The sequence below is a fragment of the Mesoplodon mirus genome, assembly GCF_964341445.2.
Source record: "Mesoplodon mirus genome assembly, chromosome: 8".
NCBI lineage: Eukaryota > Metazoa > Chordata > Mammalia > Artiodactyla > Ziphiidae > Mesoplodon > Mesoplodon mirus.
The window spans coordinates 846,019-860,987 of NC_138984.1; the positions used below are offsets into that span (position 1 = coordinate 846,019).

The window sequence follows — 14,969 nt, forward strand, 5'->3', positions numbered from 1 at the left end:
GAAATCCTCACAATGGGTTGCCTAAAAGAGACACACTTAAAGATACAAAAAGTTTAGAATAAAAATGTTGGCAGACGACATACTAGCCAATATGGACCAAAGGAAACTGGGTTGACCTCTTCATATATGACATTCAAATTTAAAGCAAAAACAAACAAACAAACAGAAAAAAAAAAGCAACAGATGAAGAAGGACATTACATGCATGATGATGAAAGGGGCTGCAGAATGATAATGCACATCCATCAAAATCATTTAAATACCTAAGAGTATGCCTCAGTGTCCATCAAGCAACACCCGCCAGATTTGCACGGAAAAGTAGATATTTCAACAATTGTAACTGGAGACTTTAACTTAAAAATTATAATTTAACAGCTCAAGTAGACAAAAATTAGCAGAAATCTCCAAATTCTGATCAATATAATTAATAATTCTGAACTTTTAAATACATACAGAACTTCATACCCATCATACAGAGAACACAACCTTTTGAGCACACGTAGAATATTTACAGAAATAGACAATGTGTTAGGACATAAAGAAGCCTCAATAAGTTCCAGAGGAGAAATACACGCAGACTGGGCTGCTGTCCTCCATTTGTGCTTCTAAATCCCCTTTGCCCGATGCTCTAAGAGATTGTCCTACATAGACCATGTCAGTGGGTGAGTTCAGCCAAAGGGAGCACTGACAGATAGCAGAGAGTGAGGTTCAAGGGTCTTTTTCCCAAGTCCCTTCTGATGGGTGCTCAGGCTGGCTGCATTCCTCAACTGAGGCCTCTGCTCCTAGCCAGGGCACCTCCACCCCCCACCCCTGGGGCAATCAGGAGACAGTGTCACTCAGCTCTGTGGTTCCCTACTTCCTACCCACACCTTTGTAAGTACTCCCTTTACCAAGCCCTGCTCAGTTTGAGTGTGCCATCTGCTTCCTGCCAGGATCCTTATGGAACACAGACTATGTTCTCAGACAATAATGCAATTAAATTAGAAATTGGTAACAAAAGTTTATAATAAAAGAAACACTATTGGAAAATAAATAACATTATTAAGTAACACATGGGTTTGGGTTTAAAAGGAGATCACCTGGAATATTAAGAAATATTTAGATCTGAATGATAATGAAAACAGTGTATGTTCAAATTTTGTGAGACCCAGCTAAGGCAGTGCTATAGAAGGAATTTTGTGGCTTTAAATAGATCAGCAATTTAGAAGAGTTACAAGTAAATGAGCTAAGAATTTACCTCGAGATAGAGCAACGGATCAAATCCAAAGAACCAGGAAGGAAGGAAATAATAGATAAGGACAGAAATAAATGAAATAAAGGGAAAGTTGAGAAGATTAACAAAGTATAAGTTTGTCCTTTGAAAATGTTAAAAAAGAGAAAAATGCAAATAAGCAAAATACAGAATAAAAAGGAGAAATAAGTACAGAAACAGTAGGTATAAGAATAAATATGCTCGTATTTATTCTAAAACCTCAGTGAAATGGACTAATTCCTAGAAACATGTAAAATGCCAAATCTGGCTCAAGAAATAGAGAATTTGACCAGAGGGATAACTATGATGGAAATAAAAGGATAAAAGACCCACCCTTCCTGGGGGGCCCACATAGTTTTACTGTTTCTACCAAAAGTTTGGAAGAACAATAACTTCTCTTTTATGCAGGTGGTGCCAGGGAATAGAAAAACAGAAGCTACCTGGGGGGCTTTGGAGGGTAGGGTGGTCTCCTTTGCAGAAGTGTATGTGTCTGTGCCCTTGCTACTTTCAAGGCACAAGCCCCACGGATGCTGCAAACTGAGGTGAAGCACCTCCCTTACTGCACAGTGTGAGGAGTAAATGGTTAAGCGGGTAAACCTTGGGGGCAGCGCCTGGCACCTGCCCGACGCCACCGAGGTCCTGGGGATGCGGAGGAGGCTGACGCAGGGGCTGCGTGGGAAGGGGGTCCCGGCGCCCCAGCTTCAGGGCGGCAGGACGTCACCGCACCCACCGCAGTTCCGGTGGGTGAGCTGGCCAGAGGCTTTGTCAAATTTGCCCAGCAATGGGGTATGCGGAAGGAGGTCGGTGGCACGCAAAGATGCCAGTCCGTCCCTGGTGGCCTGCTTTCCGGCTGGGGGATTGACAAAGGCTGGGGTTTGCCAGTGTGGACCGAGAGCCGCGTGTGACTTGGTCCAAGGAAGTTAAGCTGGAGAAACAGGGTGTGAGGACGGGGGCGCTGACGACCTGGAGAAGTGGGGCGAGAGGATGGCGGGGGTCTCTACCCGAGGCATGACGGGAGGAGAAGCGGCAGGTCCACTGGCCGGCCGGTTGCATCATCCCCGCTAGGAGGGCTGTCTGCGATGCTCTGGTCTCCCTCCAGGGCTCTGCCCAGACGCCAGGCGCGATTGAAACTCACCTGTTACACCTAGAAGTCAGTATCCCTACCACCCCCGACAGCCCCTCCACGGTGCAAGGAGGGAGGCCACCAGAGTTTTGTCCCTCAGCGTCGATGCGTCTGTACTGCTGGCATCGCGGGTGGGGCAGGTGAAGATTTAGTGGTTCCACTTGAAAGGGGTACGAGTCGGGGAGGGCCCGGCGCGCCGGGTCCGTGGGTAAATTCGGGGGTGGGGGGGGCGCCCAGGCCTGCGCCAGGGGAGGGGGCGGCGCGTCCGGGCCCGGGTGTCGGTCCCCGACTCCCCCACCTATCGCACGGCGGTGTCAGCGGTGATGTCACAGCCCGGCCCCAGCCCCATCCCCGCCGCAGCCGCGACGCCCGTCCCTCTCCCCGCGCGACAAACCAGCTGGCGGCTGGGGCTTGGGCGCCGCGCGCAGCCAACCAGCGCGGCGGGAGGGGCGCGGGGCGGGCCGGGCCGGGGGCCCGCAGCCGTCACGCGGCGCCGCCGTCAGAGCGCCGAGAGCAGCCCGGGAGCGGCAGCAGCTCCGCGCTCGGGGACCAGCGCCCATGCCCGTGCTCATGCCGGGCCGCCGCCAGTGACGCCGGAGAGGTAGGGCAGCGGCTCTCCCGGCTTCCCGAGCCCCGCGTCCAGAACCTGCACCCCGCATCCTGCACCTGCATCGCCTGCGCCCCGGGGCGGGGAGCTCGCGCCCTGCGCTGGCGTCCTCTTTTCTGCCAGAGGCGCTGGCGCCGCGCGGCCCCTTCCCTTCCCCCGACCCTCCCCCGTCCCCGCGGAGAACAATGGTGCAAATTCAGGGGTGTCCGCCCTTCTTTAGCAGCTGGGCAGGGCCCTCCGGAAAGGCCCCTCCGATGCGGCCCCGGCTGCAGGGGGACTCTCGTCTGGGATGGGCGGGGGTCGTTACGGGGAGGGCGCAGGCAGCTGGCTGCATCTCGAGACACCCTCCCCCCTTCCCCGATCTTCCCCTCCCCTGGAGTGGAGCCATTCCTAGGGATGCGGCCGGGACTGCGACCGGACCGGCGGGGGAGGGGAGGGATGGAGAAAAGGCGAGAGGATGCGGATGGGGCATCCGGGAGGGGGCGCGACTGCAGCGGCCGGGCCGGAGCGGAGGGCACTCAAGGCTGCCGGGCGCGGGCAGAGGCCCTGGTCCCCGGGGTGGGGGAGGGCGGATGCTGGAGCCAAGAGCCAAACCAGCGGGCAGGCGGGCGGGGGCTGCGGCGGTAGGGCTGGGCCGCCAGCTTGGTGCGCACCTCCGAGACTGCCCATCGCCCCACCCCAAGTCGCGTCCTCCTCCCAAGAGACCCCTTCTCCCTTCCAGAAAGACCCACGGTTTGGGAGGGGCCGCCTGCGGATGCGGCCTGCGTCCACGCAGCCAGCGCCCCAGTAACAGGTGTGGCCTGCAGGAGGGGAGGGGGCTGCGAGGCCGCGACGTCTCGGCTGGCGGCGCTCCCCAGGCGCCTGGGCTCGGATGACAGGGACACTGCAGCTTAGACCCTTTCGCTAGTCCTTTAAGCTGCCTCTCGCCCTTACTTCCCCTCCAAACCCACCGCGCAGCCCTCCCGGCGGGCAGGGAGGGGCCGCAGTCTGCCTGGCGCTGGGTGGGCTGGGGGACCTCGGGCCGCAGGGGCGGAAGGGGGAGGGGAAGGAGGGAATGCCAAGTCATGGGGCCTGCCTGGCGCGGGCGCGACATCGCCCCGGCGCGGACCCGATGCGCGCCCACGTTCCCGGGAAGAGGGACTTTCCCACAGAGACCCGCGGACCCCTCCCCAAGCGGCCGCCCCCTCCAGGGGATGCCTGCATTGCTGGGATAAAGGCCTGTTAGAGCAAAGGATTGGATCTTGCGGCTGCGGAGAGGAGGCGGTGCGGAGAGGCCCCTGCGGCGCAGGGCTGTCCCTGTCCTAACCCTGGGGAGTCAGCGTGACACCCAGCGCGCGCTTCTGCAGGACAGTCACACCTAACCCACCCTCTCCCTGCTCTCGAGCTGGCTGAGGGCCCTTTAATGGGGCAACCGTGCCCATCCCTCTCTCGGTCTGAGAAAGCTGCTGCAGGTTTGAAGGGAAGCTCTGGGGTCTGGAGTGGGGGCTTGGGGCTGTACCTGCGGCGGCCATTTTGCAGGTGTGGTCGGCCACCCGCCTTAGCTGAGCCTGAGGGGTGGGGGTCGTCAGGAATGAAGCAGGTGTGGCACTTCCAGTGGGTTGCAGCGTCTGCAGTGTAGGGTGAAGGATGCTGCCGGGGCCGGGGCCAGGTCTCAGGGGCTGATGCTTGCAAGGAGGCCGCTGGCTGAGAGACCCAGATGAGGTGGAGGGGACAGTCAGTCCCTACCTGGGTGTGAAGTCTTGTGAGGGTACTGGGTCAAAGCCAGGGAAGGGACTAGAAACTCCATCCCATGCTATGCCCGGATCTGAAGATGAGCAGGGAGTTGCCTGTGGGGTGCGGTCCACAGGACAGAGGGAAGATCAGGCGTGGAGTCAGGGCCCCACGACCCCAAGGCTCCCAGGGAGGGCCCCTTTGAGGAGGGCCTGCCAGGTGCCTGCTGTATGTCCACCCACTGGCTGCTAGCCCTACTGAGTGTCCTCCCGTCCACCTCCCCCCGCTGGAGTGGCCCATAGACTGCCCGTCCTGGGGCCTCCCGATGGGCCAGCCATGGCCAGGTGGAAGCTGAGGCTCTGCCTAAAGCCCAGAGGTGGGGTGTTGCGGGATTCACACCCAGACTCACTGGGCACAGGGGGCCCAGCCACCCAGCCTTGTCCCCCTTCAGTCCCCCTGGTGTCACCACTGCTGACCCAGGGCTGGCCACGTCCTTTGGACGCAGAGCAGGGAAGTCCTCCCATGGGCTCTTGGAGGGTGGGATGGGGTTGGGGGAGGGACCGGGACTGGGGGGGGACAGACATGGGTGGGAGGTGGAGATGGGGGGCATAGCCTCAGGAGAAGACCCGGAAGGGATGGGGCAGTCTTCATAGGCCCATTCCGCTCAAATAGGCCAGCCAACGTGGGTGAGCTGGGCGTGGCAGGGTGGGGGGATATTCTTATGGGGTCCTGCTATCACAGGATTGGGGCCCGTGGAGGGGCTACCGGCACTGGGAACCCCACCCTGGACTTTAGGATTGACTGACCAGGGCCTGTGCTCAGGCCTGCCAAGCCGTTCAGATCTGAGACCCTTCTGAGTCTGGAGGGGCCTGGGCTGCCTCCCCTGGGATGGAGAGTGGCTGGCCAGGGGCCACTCCGCAGCGAGTGACCCCCAGGATGAGTGCGTGGCTGCCCTCCTGCCCAGTCCTACGTGCTCCCTAGAGCACTCCCCGTTCAGTATTCTTCGGCCCAAAGGACCAGGCTCACCACACCTACCCAGATGTGCCACTCCCGCTGTCTCCCCTGCCCCATACCCTGGAGCACCTCTGAGAATGCTGGAGGGGCTGGACCATGCCCTCCCCCAAACCTCTCAGTTTTGCCAGGGTGCCCAGGGGCACCGCCAGGCTGCTGGGCCTGCTCAGTACTCTGTTCCGTCCAGTTAGCTGATGGAACTCTTCCCACCTGGCCTCACCCTGCACAGGCAGGCCCAGGGCAGGGGGCGGGGATGGGGTTGATGGCAGGTGTGCTTCACCGTCCCACCTGTTCTAGCAGGTTTGCTGAGCACCACCAGGGTCCTGGCTTCCGGCCGAGGGGCGCTGGCTGACCCCAGGCTCCCCCAGCGCCCCAGTGCAGAGTAATGGAGACGTTGGAAGGGTGGAGGGTACGGTCAAGGTCAGCGGTCAGCTGAGGCTGAGCCTCCTGACCCCTCTGGGGTTTTCCCCAGCCCCTCCTGCGGGCTTTGCCCTCCCCCGACACACACCCCCTGAGCCTGCTCCCTCCCAGCTGCCCCCCCCCCCCCGTGCTTGCCGGAAGCCGCTCCCCTTGCAGCCTCCTGGGTGTCACCCCTGGGATTGGGAAGGACACACCGCCTGAGTGGCTGGGCCCCGCTTCTGCCTGATGCCTCTCTAATGCCTCTGCTGGATTTAATCTCCTAATCCCGTCCTTGTGTCTGGGCCGGCTGAGCCCTGGTTCCCCCGCCCCCGCCTCATCCCCCGCTCAGGAGCCGGGGAGTGGGGAAATGCCCCCCCTGCCCCTCCCTCTACCTGGGTTTCAGGGCTCCCTGGGGTCTGGGGAGGACAAGCCAGGACCCCCCAGCCCTGGCCTCCTGTTCTCACTCCTCACCCTTCCCCACTTGGCCCTTGGGCTGACTGGAGCCGCTACTCGGATACACACTCACACAGACACACACAGACGCGCGCACACACGCTCACACAGACTCACACGCACGCGCACACACACATTCACATACACACACATTCACACACACTCACACATTCACACACACGCTCTCACACACACTCACACACACAGATTCTGCAGCCCTCACCCGGCTTGTTCCTTCCTGGTCCTCTCTCCCCTGGAGCACTCCACATAACCCCCCACTGTGAGATTCCAGCCCCCTCCAGTGCTGCCAGCACCTTGAAGCCTGCCGTAAGCACCCCTGAGGGCCACCCCACCCCACGTAGGTAGTTTGGGGGTCAGTGAGGAGGAAGTGAACACTGATTAGGAGCAGACTGCATTGCACATCTCCGTGTGCCCCCTTGTCCGCACTCCCAACACCTCAACACACAGGTGGCGTTGTACCCATTTGTCAGATTTGGAGGCTGAGGCTCCTGAGAAAGCATGTGACTTGTCACGGAGGACCTGGGATTCCACCCCAGCTGCCTCTGACTCCAAAAACGTTGCTCTTCTAGCACTTTCTGCTCCCCCCACCCCCACCCATTGCCACCCCATCCCGTGCCAGCACAGTGCCTTACACGCATTGGCCACTCAGCAAATGCCGGTTCCTTGTTGGGCCAGTGGCTTTAGCCCAAGGAGTTCGTTTCCTGTGGCCCCAGGGTGAGCAGCTGCCTCTCTGTCAGGGGTGGGGATTGTCTGTGTGTCTCTGTTTCCATCAGGGCCTGTCAGGGCTCCTGAAATGCAGCTCTGGGATAAGGATGGGGATGCCCCAACTGCTCCTATAGGCCCAGCTCCCTGCAGGCCCCCTCCCCTAGCCCAGCCTCTGGCCTATCCTCAGGGGTGTCAGGAGTCCTGTTCCCCCACCCCAGTCTCAGCCCTGCAAGTAACACTCAGGTAGTCCTCAGTTTCCTTCCCCATCTGTCATCAGCTCAAGCCAGGATGGTGAGGGGCACGGCTTGGTCATCAAGGCTCAAGGCCTGTGGGTCAGTGGGGACCATGCTTCTGGGGGGCCGTCATGGGGCTGGGGCAGAGGGTGACTCAGTTGCTAGTGTCATCTGGTCTTCACTCTCCATCTGCTTCTGGGGCCAGGGCTATACCACGGCCGAGGCCGTGCCCAGGAGGGCGGCAGCTCCAGGACGAGCAGTGATGCGGTGGACAATCTCAGCTGTCCCTTTCTTGTACTGAATGCATTCCTTTCATCCTCACCTTCCCCCAGCTTCTCAATCACATTCTCTCTTCCGCTGAGTCCCCTCTTTCCTGGCGCTCTCACCCCCAGAAGCCACCTCCCTCCTGCTGCTCGCTGCATCCCCTGGGCTGGATTCTCTGTCCGCTGGGCCCCGGAGCTGCTTCTTTCTTAGTTTCCTGTCTTGTTTGGCTCAAGCACATCCTTGTGTGACATCCTAAAAAGGGTGATGAGTCCTTGGCTTCTTGAGAGTGTCTTTGGTCTGTCCTCACGCTGGGTCGATGCTTTGTCTGGGGGCACTTTTTGTTGGTAAATCACTCTGAAGCCTTTGTCATCGTCACCTTCTGTATCCAGTCACCTATGAGAAGTCTTTGTCAGCAACTCGACTTTCCTCCCTGAAATCTTTTAGGATCCTTTCTTTATCTGCGGACTCCTGACCATCCATGCAGTTGGGTTACATGTGGGTTTATGTGTTTATTCGTGCTCAGCGGGACTTTTCAACTGAAGACAAGCTCTATTCTTTCATCTGTTCATGTTTCTTCCCTTTCATTTTTTCTGTTTTCCTCCTTGAATTCAGGCATTGGTCTTCTGGTGTTCTGGCCTCTTCTCTCATTCTGTCTCCTGTTTATGTCCTATTTTCTGGACAATTTTTGGACTTCATTTTCGAGTTCTTTGGGGAAGTTTTGTGTTTCAGCATTTACACTGTTTATCTCTAAAAGAACCATCTTCCTTGTCTCTAAGTGTTCCCATTTCATAGCATCCTGTTCTTGTTTTGAGAATGTAGCCTCTTCTTGAAACATTCTGAGTAAGTTTATAAAGGTTTTTTGTTGGTTTGCTTGTTTTTGCTTGTGGTTTACCTCTTTCTCACAGGGCTTGTTTTCTGCTGGTTTACTGGTCTTTCACTTTGAAGCCGTTGGGAAGCCTGCTGGGGAGCGGAAGGGTTCCTGCGATCTGGGTGGGATTCCGACTGGAGCCGAGTGTGGGGTGGGGGGTGCCCAGTGGCAGTTTTGCTGTAGGTGAAGGTGTGGGGGCCGGATGCCAAGCTGTGCCCCCAGCGCCAGAGTGCAGGGGGCCAGCGTCCACATCGAGGACCTCACTCTTGCCTGGTGTTTTCTTCCGTTTCTGTAGGGAAGAGCCTCCTACCTTTTGCCTGAGGATTTGGAAGCCATGGCCCTCTGTGAAGAGGGGGCAGGGAAAGGGGTGAGGGTTTCACCATCGAAGTGGTGGTTCCACAGGCAGACTTGCACCCAGGGCACCCTCTTCAGCCTCACTCCCCACTCCTGCCCACCGCTGGGCCCATGAGCCCTCAGCCTAGAGCCCCCGGAGGCCCCCACTATTGTGCTACAGAGGACCACTCCCCTAATCCTCATGGAGTCGGGGGAGGGCCTGTCTTACCCACTTTGCACATGGGGCCACAGAAGCCTGCAGAGTTCCGTCCGTGCTGCTGACATCCTGGAGGTCCACTTTGAGGCCTTGGCCCCAGTCGGTTGGACCCCTGACCAGGGTCTCCCTGCCACCCTGAATTCGGCGTCAGCATTCTCAGAGCTCCATTATTTACCCCTGGGCTGTCCGTAGTGTTGCCAGGAGTGTGAGGCTCTACTGGCTGATCTCACCGTGTCCACTTGTCTGCACGTTGCTGCCTGAACCATGTTTGTGAGATTCCCTAGGACGCTTCATTCACTTTTATGTCTGGATGGAGCTCCTGTATGACTGGCTGGTCTCCAGCTGTGGGGCATTTAGGCATCTCCATTCCCTCCCTCTCAACTCCTGGACTCATGCACAACATCTCTAGTTGTGCAGCGGCTGGCCATGTGGTCTGAAGCCTTACTAGAAAATTGCCGTGTTGTTTTCAAAGTGGTTGAACCAATGAACTTTTCCCAGGTGATCTGTAAGTTCCTGTTGCCGTATCCTTAGAACAGTTGGGGTTGTTAGACGTTTTAATGTTGGGATCTGTTGGGTGTGGTTTTAGACAACACTTTGTTAATTACTATTGTGGTTGAGTATCTTGTCCTGTAATTTGCCTGTTCATGTCTTTTTGCCCATTTTTTCTTCTGTGTCTCTTTTCTTTGATTTTGTCTGTTCTTTATATGTTCTGCACATGAATCCTTGTTGATCATATGTGCTACAGACATCTCCAGGTGGGTGGGCTTCTCTTCACCCTTTCAATGGTATCTTGATGCCTGGACTTTTCCTTCTGGTGTCTTCCATGGACTTAGAAATCCTTCTTAAAGGTGAGCAGGGAGATAAGAGTGTTCGGTTTCTTCCAAAACTTTGTTGTTCACATTTAGGTCTTCAGTCTGCATGGAATTTGTTTTGGAATAAAAAGGGATCTAATTTTGTACAACTGGCCAGTTGTGTTAGTCTGCCGTAGTTTGCTATAACAGAATACCACAGACTGGCGGGCTTAACAACAACAGAAACTAATTCTCACAGCTCTGAGGCTGGAAGTACAAGATCAGGGCACGAGCTTGGTCTGGGTGCAGAGCCCCCGGAGGGGGGTACCAGTATGGCCAGGTTCTGGTGAGAGCCTTCTTCTAGGTTGCAGATGGCTGACTCACTGTGTTTTCACATGGCTGAGAGCAGAGAGAAGGAGCAAGTTCTCTTGGGACCTTTATAAGGGCAATGATCCCATTCATGAGGCTCCATCCTCATGACCTATAACCTCCCAAATGCCCCGCCCCCTAACACCATCACACTGGAGGGTAGAGTTTCAACATCGGAATTTGGGGGGAACACAGACATTCAGTCCATGACACCTGTTTTCTCAGCATCACTGGTTCAGCACCCCTTTCTCTTCTCATCAGCCTGTAAAGCCTCCTTGTCAGATGTCAGAAGGGCTGTGTGTGCAGGTCTGTTTCTGGGGTCCCTTCTGTTAACAATGGTGATGACTTACTTGTCCCAGCCACCTTGTCTTAATTACTACAGCTTTATATTAGGTCTTGTTATCGGTGGGGCCTCTTGCCTTCTACCTCTTGTGTTTCTTCAAGCTTGTTATTGGTATTTGTAGTATTTTATGCCATATACATTTTTAGAAGCAATCTGTCCAGTTTCACAAAAAGACTTGTTTGTGATTTCATTTGAAATTATATCGAATGTTTTGATTCATTTGGGTGAAAATAAACATTTTTAAGACATTTAAATTTCTTTTTCATGAACAGGTTGTAGTTCTTCATTTATTTAGATTTTCTATAATGTTTTTGTAAAGCTTAAAAGTTTTCTTCATAAAAGATGTATGTATTTTTTGTGACCTTGATTCCTATGAAGATATTTTATATTTTTGGTTATTTTTTCAATGCCGCCTTAAAAAATATTTTTAAACTCTTGTCTCTAGTGCATACTAACATGGCTGGTTCCTAGCAACTTTGCTGACCCTTCCTACTAATTCAAGTAATATGTCTCTGGATCCTCTTGATTCCTGTGTAGATAAGCAAATAGTCTGCAAATAATGGCAATTTGTTTTATTCTTTTCCAACCCATATTTTGCCCATGTTATTCCTTTTTCTTGCCTTATCACTCTGGCAAGAACCTCTACTACAGTGTTGAATACAAGTGGTGACAGCAGGCATCTGGAACTTGTTCCTGAATTTAAAGGAAATGTTCCTACTATTTCACCATTAAGTGTGGTATTTGGGTAGATTTTTACTAGATACCTATTATGAGATTAAAGAAGTTTTATCCTTCTATTGCCAAGAGTTTTATCACAAATGGATTTTGAAAATGACTGAATGCTTCTTCAGTATCTATAGAGGACCTCATTTGGACTTTTTCTCCTTTGATCTGATATGTGGTGAATTGTATTAATAGATACCCTAATGTTAAGCCATGCGTTCTATTACCATACTGGTATTCCTGAAATAAACCTACTGCATTATCTTTTTTATTTTCTGCTGGACTTTCTTGTCAATATTTTGAACTTTTCTATCTATGTTCATCAGTGAAATTGGTCATTTCTCAAGTGTTCTTTGTCTAATTTGATGCCAAGGTCGTATTAGCCTCAGTGAATGAGTTGGGGATATAATCTTTCTCCCTCTGTTTCCCTCTCTTTTTCCTGTTCTCTTAAATAGTTTGTACAAGATTGGAAATATCTGGTTTTTTGTATGCATGGTAGAACTCATAAAAAGTATCTGAGTCTTCTACTTTTCTGGTGGTTAATATTTTAAACTATTGAATCAATTTATTTAATGATTGTAGGAAAATTCAAGTTCCTACTGACAAATTTTTCTCCTGGTTATAGGTCATCTTTTCTGGCTTCTTGGCATGTGTAGTAATTTTTTAAATTGAATTCTAGGCATTTCTACATTGTGGAGCATCTGAATTATGCTTTCTTCCTGTAAAGAATGTTGGGCTTTGTTTTGGCAGGCAGTTAAATTACTTGAGGACTTATTTGATCCTTCAAGGCCTGATTTTAAGCTTTTTTAGAGTTGCTCTAGGGTAGATTTCACTTTGGGAATAGTTAAGCCCACACTAAAGTATGATTTCTTTGGGGTCTCTACTGAATGTCTGGGGGCCTGGGGTGGAGGAATCAAGAGAACTGTATTCTGGCTGGTGGGAGCACAGATGTCTTCTGACTTTGTGTGAGCTTTGGGAATTCTTCAGTCTTCAGTCTTCTTTGTCCAGTCCATGGGCATGGACTAGTAGTCTACAAAGATGCAAGGGTATCCCTATGCAGATTTCTGGAGCTCTATTACTGAGCAACTGTTCCCTTTCCAGAACACTGACCCACAGATTCCAGCAGCTGCAACCTACCCAAACTCTGACTTCCATCTCCCCAACTCATCAGAGTTGCTGAGCTGTTTGGGTCCCACCTCCCAGTGCCTGAGGTCTGTAAATTGCCTCTGGGAAGATTTGGAGTGATTGGAGGGAAGGGAGACTCATATGTTTCCCTTCTCTCAGTGCCTTTTGTGCCATGTCTGAAAACAGTTATTTTCATCTATTTTGTCCAATTTGCTAGTTGTTGTTTACAGTGGGAGGTTAAGTATGGTCCTTGTAACTCCTTCATGGCTGGATGTGGAAGTGCTGTAAATTTTGCTGGTAGTATTTGCATGTTCATTTACTACTAAGTTTATTTATAGCTCTGTAGTGATTTTTTGTTTTTTGTGTTGGTTATTTAGAAGTTTATCTTTTTTAATTTCTAAACATATGGGTTTTAATGATATTTTATTGATTTTTAATTTAGTTGTGTTCAAATTACATGATCATTTGATACAGAGTCTTTGAAATTTATTAGGAGTTGCTTTATGGCCTACTACAAGGTAAAATATTGAAAATGTTCCCTATGTATTAGAAAAGTATGTCTAATTTTTGAGGGCAAGGGAGCACATATGTTCATTAGTTCATGATTATTACGTTGTTCAAATCTTCTACATCCTTATTAATTATATGTCTGCTTGATCTGTCAGTTAGTGAGAGGTGTGTTAAAACTGCCATGGTAAATTAAGGAATTATTCCATGTTGCATGACTCCTAACCTCTGTTTTATGGTTTCATCGTTTTGTCTCTCTGGGGCCATTCTGGGTAATTTTTTCTGACATATTTTTCAGTTCATTAATTCTCTGTTCAGCTCCATTTAATTTGCTGATTAACGTGTCTGCTAAGTTTTAAAATTTAAAGGATTACATTTTTATATCTAAAAGTTCTGCATGGTTTTTCCCTCATATTTTACTGCATTATTTCCCATTCCTGCTTATTTCTGTAAACATTTTAAGTGCACTTATTTTATAATCTGTATCTGACAATTGTAACGTCTGAGGTCCTTGAGGATCTAATTCTGATTTTCTTTTCCTTTTTTTTTTCCTGATTCTCATGGTGAATTTCATCTCTTGTGTTGGGTAATATTTCACCATCAGCTCCTATTTGACTGATCTTCATCTCTGGGAATACTGGGACCCCAAGGGTAGGAAGCTATTTCCAAGGAGGATTTGTATCTGCCTTTGTGAGGTGCTTTGGGTGCAAACACCTGAGACCTACTCTGAGCTAATTTCTCAACCTTGGGCTTCCCTGATCCTGCAGGTGAATTTTAGACCCAAACCTGCATGAGGTCAGGTCTGTGGCCTCAAATTCTCAGAAGCGCTGGCTTGTTCACCACAGGGAGCTGAGAGTCATTCAGACCAATGCCCACATCCCTTTGACGGCAGATGGCTTTCCCCAGCCTTCCACTCCACGGGGGCTGTAACTTTGCAGGATCCAACTTTTTGTGACATTTGATTCCAGTCCCGACTGCCTGTGTTTGAAGCTATGTCTCCCATCCCCCCACTCAGCAGGTGAAACCCAATTCTCTGCATTTCTGGCATCAGCAAACGCCTGCAGCTTCCTTCTGGATGGGCTTGTGGGATGGGCTCCCCACGTTCATTTCAGCTCCTTCTTCCTCTTTCCCCCCCTTTTCCAGAATTCTTTTATTCTGATGCTTGTTATTTATCCCAAATTTCTAGGTGATTTCTAATGGGAGGGTATCTCATCCATCATATTGCCAGAAATAGGAGTGTCTCAATCACCTTTCTCCCCCCATCAGTTTTGAAATATTAATTTTAATGAGCAAAACTGATTTTTGTTTTCATGCACACCAGCGCTTGTCAACTGAAAGTGAGCTAGCTTTCTCTCTCCCTCTTTCCCTGAACCGTTTGGTAATTATTTTAAAAATAATTCTTTTTAGGTAAAATATGAACATTATTTAGAAGAGTCGAATGTATCTCCCTCTTTCCCTGAACCGTTTGGCAATTATTTTAAAAATAATTCTTTTTAGGTAAAATATGAACATTATTTAGAAGAGTCGAATGTATCTACAAAACTCATTTAGAAAATCAGCAGTTTTTGCTCTCTATCTGCAACCTCTTTCAACTCCCTTTAGCTGTTTGTTGTTACTTTTTCGTTGTCGTTACTGCTGTTATTTAGCTCTAGATTGCTAAATAATGTGCTATTCTGCTCATTTTTGGCCAGTTTAAGAAGTTACATAGATAGAATTATATAGAATTTAGTGTTTGGTTCATCATTTCTAATTTATCTTCTCTCCCTCCTTAAATGCCATTGAATTAACAGTAGAGGTAAACTAAAGAAAGACCTAAATGCTTCCATAAGGATAAAAAAACAGAAGATAAGGCTCAGCAGCCACATTTGGAAAATGAAAAGCAGAACCCATGTGGTAACTGACAGCAGGTCCAGGAA

General features: G+C 51.2%; 1 protein-coding gene across 4 annotated transcripts in view; it reads left to right on the forward strand.

Annotated features, from left to right (window-relative positions):
- The first annotated feature begins 2,915 nt into the window (after positions 1-2,915).
- Positions 2,916-14,969, forward strand: part of KIF1A (kinesin family member 1A) — an 89,413-nt gene continuing 77,359 nt past the window's right edge. For all 4 annotated transcript variants that reach the window (XM_082630899.1, XM_082630900.1, XM_082630901.1 and 1 more), the window contains exon 1: positions 2,916-2,975. The gene's annotated coding sequence lies outside the window, so the exon portion shown is untranslated. The remainder of the gene's footprint in view (positions 2,976-14,969) is intronic.